Source organism: Aegilops tauschii, chromosome 5 (genome assembly GCF_002575655.3).
Source record: "Aegilops tauschii subsp. strangulata cultivar AL8/78 chromosome 5, Aet v6.0, whole genome shotgun sequence".
Lineage (NCBI taxonomy): Eukaryota > Viridiplantae > Streptophyta > Magnoliopsida > Poales > Poaceae > Aegilops > Aegilops tauschii.
This window is the reverse complement of record NC_053039.3, coordinates 267,628,264-267,637,112: the sequence shown is the minus strand read 5'-3', so window position 1 is coordinate 267,637,112 and position 8,849 is coordinate 267,628,264.

Genomic DNA, 8,849 nt, shown 5'->3' with positions numbered 1-8,849 from the left:
TTAAGTCTAACCCACTTCCTATGCATAGGGATTTTGTGAGCAAACAATTTATGGGAACAAGAATCAACTAGCATAGGAAAGCAAAATAAGCAAATCTTCAAGATTTTCAACACATCGAGAGGAAACTTGATATTATTGCAATTCCTACAAGCATATATTCCTCTCTCATAATAATTTTCAGTAGCATCATGAATGAATTCAACAATATAACTATCACATAAAGCACTATTTTCATGATGCACAAGCATAGAATTTTTATTACTCTCCACATAAGCAAATTTATTCTCATCAATAGTAGTGGGAGCAAACTCAACAAAATAACTATCATGTGAAGCATAATCCAATTGAAAATTAAAATCATGATGACAAGTTTCATGGTTATCATTGTTCTTTATAGCATACATGTCATCACAATAATCATCATAGAGGCAACTTTGTTCTCATAATCAATTGGAACCTCTTTCGAATAGTGGATTCATCACTAAGTAAAGTCATGACCTCTCCAAATCAACTTTCATCAATATAATCATCATAAATAGGAGGCATGCTTTCATCAAAACAAATTTTCTCATCAAAACTTGGGGGACTAAAAATATCATCTTTATCAAACATAGCATCCCGAAGCTTGTGGCTTTGCATATCATTAGCATCATGGATATTCAAAGAATTCATACTAACAACATTGCAATCATGCTTATCATTCAAAGATTTAGTGCCAAACATTTTAATGCATTCTTCCTCTAGCAATTGAGCACAATTATCGGAATCCTTATTTTCATGGAAGACATTAAAAAGATGAAGCATATGAGGCACCCTCAATTCCATTTTTTTGTAGTTTTCTTTTATAGACTAAACTAGTGATAAAACAAGAAACTAAAAGATTCGATTGCAAGATCTAAAGATATACCTTCAAGCACTAACCTCCCCGGCAATGGCGCCAGAAACTGCTTGATGTCTAGTACACAAACTTCTTCTTGTTGATGTTGTTGGGCCTCCAAGTGCAGAGGTTTGTAGGACAGTAGCAAATTTCCCTCAAGTGGATGACCTAAGTGTCGTGGAATTGTCACGGCAGATGTCCTCGAGCTAGGACTTAGTCGTGGAGCCATCGCTACTAGGAAGCTTGAAGGGGTTAAGCAGGACAAGGGATACGAGGGTTTATACTGGTTCGGCCCCTTACGGTGAAGGTAAAAGCCTACGTCCAGTTTGCGGTGGTATTGATTAGGGTTTCGATGACCAGGGAGCTTAACTGCTATGCCTGGCTTTCGTCGAGATTGTTCTTGTCCCTAAACCGCTGCCGGGTCGTCCCTTTATATAGGGAGGCTGACGCCCAGCAGCTCTCAGAGTCCCGGCCGACTCATAAGAGTGTCCGGCTCGGACTCTCAACTATTCTTGCCTTACACTACAAGTTCTACCATAATAAAGATTGTAACTACGGGCTTTAAGCCACATCCGGGTCTTAAGCCCATCTTCAGCCCACTGTCTTTAAGCTTGGCGTCGGGCTTCTGGTAATGACCATTGGAGTAACCCGGCCCCTCCTGCGGGTGACTCTAAGGTCTATATCCTCAACATTAGGCCCCAGATTGATTTGAGCCGGCTCATGTCAATCTTCAATCCCTTCGACAGAAAATCGCCGGCTTACAATTGTGTGAAGACCATAAACTGGCGTGACGTCATCCTCTGGACTCCGGATAATCCGCCGTGACATCATCTTCCATTAAGCCCCTTTTTTACTCCGCCAGATCCGCAACGGATCTTTACATTTACTGTCATCCCGAAAATCAAGGCGTTTCGTGAGGAGATAACCACGCCGTGGACTCCTTGATTCTCGCGCCCACTTATGAGCTCGCCCTTATAAATAGGCCGGCCCGATGGGCTTCTCCGCCACCCTTCTTCCTCCTCGCGCCACTGCTCCTCTACTCGAGCTCGAACTCTGCCGCCGCCACCTCGCCCCCGGTCTTCGTCAACCTCGGCCGCTGCATCACCCTGACTCGGTCCAGACAAACGGCGGCAACCTCCGCTCCTCTTCAGCATCGGTGAGTCCTTACTACTCCATAGGGCAGATCCGCACTAGGGCTTCATAGTTCTTCCTCTGTTCTTCGTAGTTCCTCGCGGCCGGCAGTAGATTTGAATTTTACTGCCTCGTTTTGATCTTAGCATAGGGTAGAACTAATGCGGCGGCTGTTTAGCATTCATCTCAAACCCAAGTAAGCCTCGTTTTACTGCATAAGAGCCTTGTTCGAGCTTAAGAACTTCCTCACGTCCGTTTCTAGGTCTAGAAACTTTTCTTTTGCCCGACCATTTTGATCCAAAATAGTTACTGCAATGTGTGAAACCTGTTTTACCACACTTAGTAAAAAACTGCAATCGTTGAATCACGACGGTTTACATTTCCGGCTTAAAGAAACCACACACCATAGAACCTTCCGGCTTAAAGAAAACCATGCTCCGTAGAATCCTCCGGCTTAGCTGTGATAAGGCCGTAGACAATCAAATTACTCTTAATACCCCTGCGGCTTAAATAACCCGCTGTACTTAGGTATATACCATTAGTCCCCTTCACAAGCCGCCACCTCGACTTTGAACTGTAGATTTCCTTCGGCTTATAATTAATCCGGACGTTTTCCTTTTTGTCATAGACTGCCGACTTTCACCATGCCTCCCAAAGCTCCCAAAGCCTCCATCACTTGCAACTGGATGAGGTCCAATGTCACCAGTGAGACACTAGCAGATTTTGTCAAGTCTGGATATCTGCCCAAGAAGGACGTCATGTCTTACCGTGCCCCTGACCCGTCAGAAGAGAGACCACAGCCAAAGGACGGGGAGGTAGTGATTTTTGCGGATCATATGAGCCGGGGCTTCGCACCGCCCGGCTCAAAGTTTTTTAGAGACGTTCTAAACTTCTTCGACCTGCGGCCTCAGGACATAGGACCCAACTCAGTGTCCAACATCTGCAACTTCCAAGTATTCTGCGAGGTTTACCTTGGAGAAGAACCTAGTCTGCTGCTCTTCAGAGAGCTTTTTTACTTGAACCGTCAGAATGAGTGCGCCAATGGGCCAAGTCTGGAGTTAGGTGGCATCTCCATCCAGCGGCGAAGGGACTACCTTTTCCCATACGCAGAGCCGCCAAGCCATCCCAAAGATTGGAATCTGACGTGGTTCTACTGCCAAGACACGTCGCCGGCTGATGAAAGTCCGTTGCCCGGCTTTCACCCCTCTCGTCTAGAGTCAACACACCCACTATCTGACAAGCTGACGCAAGCGGAGCGCCAGCCTCTACTCCCTACCATAAACAAGATCAAGGCTCTTTTGGGCAATGGTCTCAACGGAATTGATCTGGTCCGGGTCTGGATCTCCTGGCGGGTGATCCCATTAAGCCGTCGCCCCGGCTTAATGTGCGAGTACACAGGACGAAAGGATGACCCCCAGAGACACAGCCGCAATGATCATCCAGAAGATGTTGCAGAGGAGATGACCAAGGCTCTCTTGAACGAGAGCCTGGCAGACTGCGGGAGGACCGGGTTAGCCCCCTTCTGCAAGACCAACCCAGCCCCAGCGGTAAGCCACTGCTTTAAACATTTTGTCTTTGACCATAGATAACCTTCATCTGGATTTTCAAGAAATCATCATTATATTTTTCAGGCTGACGACAAGTTCTGGCGGGTCAAGTATGACCATGACGCGGCCAAGAAGGCCAAAAAGGCGAAGAAAGCCGCCAAGAAAGCCGCCCCCCGTAAGAAGGGAAGTAGGCCCACTGCTTCGGAGCTGTTGCAGCTAAGTGACAGCTCCGAGTCTGAGGTAATTCTTAGACTTGTAAGCTCTTGTTATACTTGTTGTTTTAGCTCTGTCCGCCTTATCAATGCTGTTTATCAATGGGAGGACACCGGAGCCAGTAACCCGGTGGTTGAAGAGGTAACAATACTTTCCTCTGACTCGGAGCCCTTGCCACGGCTGAAAACCCGAAGAGTAACCCGGAAAGTAAGCTTTTCCCATCCTTTAGCTTACCAAGATCCTCAATTTATTTTGAAGCGACAGGTTCATGAGAGCCGGCGGCATACCCGGACCAACAAGGACACTGACCTCTCCTCCGGGTTACCTGATGCATCAAGGAAACGCCGGACCGAGGTGACCACAAAATTGTACCCTTTTCATCCTTTTGCGGGTGTTATACGCCAACCGCTTAATTCCTCCGACTCAAATTACCAGGAGACTTCCCCTTCTTCCGGCGATTCTATGCAGTCGAATCTGCCAACTTTCAAGACCGTGCCCGGGTAATGATAACCATCTCATGTTGTTCTAATCTTTGCTCATACTTTTTGTACTAACCTTTGTTGTTCTTTCAGTGCCCAGGCAAAGCTCACCAAGAGGGCGAAGAAAACCAAGTCGGCCGGAGAGCCGGATTTGCCTGAACCGGAGGTGATGGTTCAAGAACCGCCAGCTGCCTCCGCCCCTGAAGCCACCGCTCCAATCGACAAGGTACCTGTAGAAGCTTCTGCTGACCCGGAGGCCTCCGGCTCGGCTCAGCCAACAAATGACCCGGACGTGGAAATCACCCGGATGGAATTTGTTGAGCCGGGGAGGCCTACAGCACTGGCGAAGTGCTCTGCCAAGGGGGAAGTACTGCAGCCCCACCGGGTCAGTCTGGATCTAACTGACTATGCCAACCTGAGCATCGGAGAGCTCGTCTCCGGCTACGTCAACCAAGTGCACAAGAGCCGGGACGCAGAGGTTGCCATGGTGACCCAGATCCAGCAGAAATCTGAGGTATTATCCTTCTGTCCTCTTACTTACTGCCTAGTTACTTTTACCATGCTAGCCCTCAAGTCAACGACTTATGATTGAATATGTTGTAAACTGAAGTTCCGGCTTAGCCAATTAAACCGGTAATTTGTAGATAAGAACCTTCGATACACATTAGCCCCCAAGTGCCAAGTGTCTTTGCTTGGAAAACACTTGGGACTTATCTTCTGGCTTACTCGCATGAACCGGAAAGTTGTAAATAGAAACGTTGAACATGCATTAGCCCCCAAGTGCCAAGTGTCTTTGCTTGGAAAACACTTGGGACTTGAAATTTGTATAGTAACTGTTCATGCCATAACCCGGACATTTATACAGGCTGTTGGCAAGAAGCTTGAGGCTGACCTTGCCGATCTTAAGAACCGGCTGAAGATGCAAGAGATGGAGACCCGGAAGGCAAATGCCAAGTTCGTGTCCAGCATCGCCTCACAAGAGAAGCTGAAGACAGAGTTTGACGCTGAACGAAAAGCGTGGGCCGAAGAAAAGGCCGCATTGGTGAACCGGGCTGATCAGGCGGAGAGGGCCCTGTCAGAGAAGACGGCCGAACTCTCCGGATTAAAGCGCCAAGTGTCTCAAATGGTTGCTGCAATCTTCGGTAAGTCATCCGCCGGCTTTTATTCAGTTTAAAATTTTAATGCCTCATAACTCACCCTGGTCGGCGGCTTGTCCTGCTCTATGAAATAGGTTCCAGAAGTGCCAACCTCAACCAGAGTGTGGTAACCAAGCTAAAGGCCGTGTACACCCTGGTGGAGCAACTCTACACCGGGTCACAACGTGCCTTAGCTGTGGTAGCCTTATCCAACGAGGTGCCGACTCACTTGGCGGAGGTTCTTCGTCAGCTCGCCGTCCTGCCGCAACGTATCCAAGAGCTGCGACGGGCCTCTGCGAGATCCGGAGCGATCGCCGTGCTGAGCCGGGCCAAGGCTTTCCTGCCGGAGCTAGACCCGGCAGACATCGCCCCCGGCTATCCAAGTCTGAAGGAAGATGGCACGGCTTTCGACCAAAAAGACGTCGCCGCCTGCGTGAAGATCGTGCGCCCGGTGGCAACTCTTATTGGAAACAACACGGATCTGACCAAGTACCAGCCGAGTTACAATGCAGAAAATCAGAGGATTCCAACCCCTCGCTATGAAGCTCTGAGTTTAATTCCGCCGGCTCGTCAGCACACCTTTGCTCCGGAGATTGACCCGGCCGGGTTAATTGACGAGGAAGCCCAATTCAAAGCGCTGAGTGGCATCGACTGGAAGTCGTCGACTTTCCAGACCTTGGGGACAGCCGGAGGAGAAGAAAGAAATGAGCCGGAGACTTCCACCCAGCAAGCGTCTTAGCTTCTGCAGCCGGCTTACCAAACAATGCTCCACCCTTTTGGACTCGATGAGTCTTGTAATAGAGTAGGTGCAACATTTTATCTTTGCCGTGCCATCGTGCACATATTGAATGCTGAAGTCTATTGAAGTTGTCTCTTGATATTTCTCCGGGTCATTCATTCTCCTTAGTCTCAAATAATTGCCTTGAACTACCCTGCATAAAAGGACAAATCGCAAGTCTCTAGGCGGCTTACCGCGCTAGGAATCATCAGTTTTAGATATATAACCCGGATATGAATCAAAAAAGATTGACCCTTAATTATGTCTTTAATATAGCCGTGATAACACACTTAGCGGCCTGCCAGCGTATTTCCGGTTTAGATAACCCGGGTAATAAGGTTGGTACCTTAACTCCTGTGTATCTGTTTTAATGATACCTATTGTGTTGAACCAACACTGGAAATCAAAATTTAAACCGGCCAAGCGAGACCTGGCTGTACACACTTTGACATAATCAGAGAAAACTTGTGATAAAGCAGAAGAACTTGGGGGCTTCTGGTTCGAATTCGACCAGAGACCCGGCCCAAAGGGGTTAAGCTAAGATTCGGATACGATCATATAGCCCCCAGTGGGTGTGGCGATGCCAATCAAGAGGGTACCGACAGCTATGTTCTCTTTGGTTCAAATACGACCCATGTTTGAACAGGAAGCCCCCAAGTGATTTTAAGAATTGTTTAACGACGTTGATTCGAATACGATCCACGTCGGTTCTCAAAGGGGTTAAACTATGATTCAAATATGATCAGAGAAAACCTCCCCATGAGCTCGGCACTTTTGCCAATCAAATGGGTATCGACAGCTATGTTCTCTTTGGTTCGAATACGACCCATGTTTGAACAGGAAGCCCCCAAGTGACCTTATTATCTGCGGCTAGATTCGAACACGATCATAAGCCGGATCCTCCTTCAAGTTACCATGTTGATCTTGCAAAGAAATCTCATGCACATTTGGAGGAGAAAAAGGACAGAGGTCCTGCTTTATTGCTTTATCATAATATATACATGGCTGAGAGAAATATGTACATTATGAGAGCCGGCGGCTCAAGTGTAGTAAGGCCGAAGCTGAGCTATGTTCCACGGCCGACGGGTCTCTTCCTCCGACTTACGTGAAACTTTGTGCTCCCGGACGTCAATGAGGTAATATGACCCGTTGTGCAAGTTCTTGCTGACCACAAAGGGCCCTTCCCAAGGCGGGGATAGTTTGTGCATATCAGTTTGATCTTGGATAAGCCGGAGCACGAGATCCCCTTCCTGGAAGACCCGGGATTTAACCCGGCGGCTATGATAACGGCGCAGGTCTTGTTGGTAAATCGCTGAATGGGCTGCTGCCACATCACGCTGTTCGTCCAGCAAGTCAAGAGCATCTTGGCGCGCCTGCTCATTATCCGCCTCAACATAAGCCGCCACTCGAGGTGAGTCATGACGGATATCACTGGGGAGGACTGCTTCTGCCCCGTAAACCATGAAGAAAGGTGTAAAACCTATAGACCTGTTAGGAGTAGTGTTGATGCTCCATAACACGGAGGGCAACTCCTCCACCCAACAACCCGGCGTCCGTTGCAAAGGGACCAAAAGCTGGGGATTGATGCCCTTCAGAATCTCCTGATTAGCTCTCTCAGCTTGACCATTGGATTGAGGATGAGCTATCGAGGAAACATCAAGTCGGATATGCTCTCGTTGACAAAATTCTTCCATGGCGCCTTTGGAGAGATTGGTGCCATTGTCAGTGATAATGCTGTGCGGAAAGCCAAAGCGAAAGATCACCTTTTTCATAAACTGAACCGCCGTGGCTGCATCACACTTGCTAACGGGCTCCGCTTCAACCCACTTGGTAAACTTGTCAACTGCCACCAAAAGGTGGGTCTTCTTATCCTTGGACCTTTTGAAAGGCCCAACCATATCAAGCCCCCAGACCGCAAAGGGCCAAGTAATTGGGATCATCCTCAGCTCTTGAGCCGGTACATGAGCCCGTCGCGAGAACCTTTGGCAACCATCACACTTACTGACCAAGTCCTCTGCATCAGCATGAGCCGTCAACCAATAAAAACCATGACGAAAAGCCTTGGCCACAAGAGACTTTGAGCCGGCGTGATGGCCACAATCCCCTTCATGGATCTCACGCAAGATTTCCTGACCTTCCTCAGGGGCAACACAACGCTGAAACGCTCCCGTAACACTGCGGTGATGCAATTCCCCCCATTGATAACAATCATTGACTTAGCCCGCCAGGTTATTTGCCTAGCCAAAGTTTCATCCTCAGGCGACTCACCCCGGGTCATGTAAGCCAGATATGGCATTGTCCAGTCTGGCCGCCACCAGTCGTGCCTCCGGGTCAGGGACAGCCAAGTCTTCCTCTGTAGGCAACTTAACAGAAGGGCTATACAGGACGTCCAGGAAAGTGTTAGGCGGCACCGGTTTTCGCTGAGAGCCCAGCCGGCTTAAAGCATCCGCCGCCTCATTTTTCCTGCGGTCGATGTGTTCCACTTGGTAACCCTGAAAATGCCCAGCAATGACATCAACCTCGCGGCGATAAGCCGCCATGAGAGGGTCCTTGGAATCCCACTTTCCCGATACTTGTTGAGCCACCAAGTCCGAGTCGCCGAAGCACCTTACCTGGCTTAAGCTCATCTCTTTAGCCATCCGAAGACCATGGAGCAGGGCCTCGTACTCAGCCGCGTTGTTAGTACAA